Genomic DNA, 477 nt, shown 5'->3' on the forward strand with positions numbered 1-477 from the left:
CTTTTTTTTTTTTTTTAGGTGAAACATTCTGGATGTCTCCACAGTAGTGTTCCAATGACTTCAGAACCTGGAAAGCTGCTGCTGCTTCTGCTGCTGAATACACTGCGTTTTTTTGCCATGTTGGCATGCAGAAATTAACAGGCATATTCATCTAGAAACAATTAGACTTGATTTTCTTTCATTTGAACAGGGATCATGCACTGTATTAAATATGTAAGGTTTATCTAGGTGGGAGTAGTTCCAGAAATTAATAAAATTTCTAACTAATGAGAAGATGTGGAGAAGTGCTTGGAGGTAAACATCAGTAGTGACGCCCTCTTAGAGAGGGCTCTGCAGCGTCATTGTGGTGTCTTGCTCTCTGCTAATATACACAATGCAACAGTGTATCATTCAGCATCTAAATTATCTTTGCGTGTATTAGAAGTCACCACAAGTGTTTAAAAAGTAGCTTCCTTCTAACTTCCCCAAGGATACACT

At 38.4% G+C, this 477-nt stretch overlaps 1 long non-coding RNA gene across 1 annotated transcript in view; it reads left to right on the forward strand.

Moving 5' to 3' along the window:
* The window catches only part of LOC116099792, a 12,051-nt gene extending 11,781 nt beyond the window's left edge, over positions 1-270 (forward strand). The window contains exon 3 of the long non-coding RNA XR_004122388.1: positions 19-270. This is a non-coding gene — a long non-coding RNA (uncharacterized LOC116099792). The remainder of the gene's footprint in view (positions 1-18) is intronic.
* Positions 271-477: the final 207 nt, after the last annotated feature.

The sequence above is a fragment of the Mastomys coucha genome, unplaced genomic scaffold, assembly GCF_008632895.1.
Source record: "Mastomys coucha isolate ucsf_1 unplaced genomic scaffold, UCSF_Mcou_1 pScaffold20, whole genome shotgun sequence".
Lineage (NCBI taxonomy): Eukaryota > Metazoa > Chordata > Mammalia > Rodentia > Muridae > Mastomys > Mastomys coucha.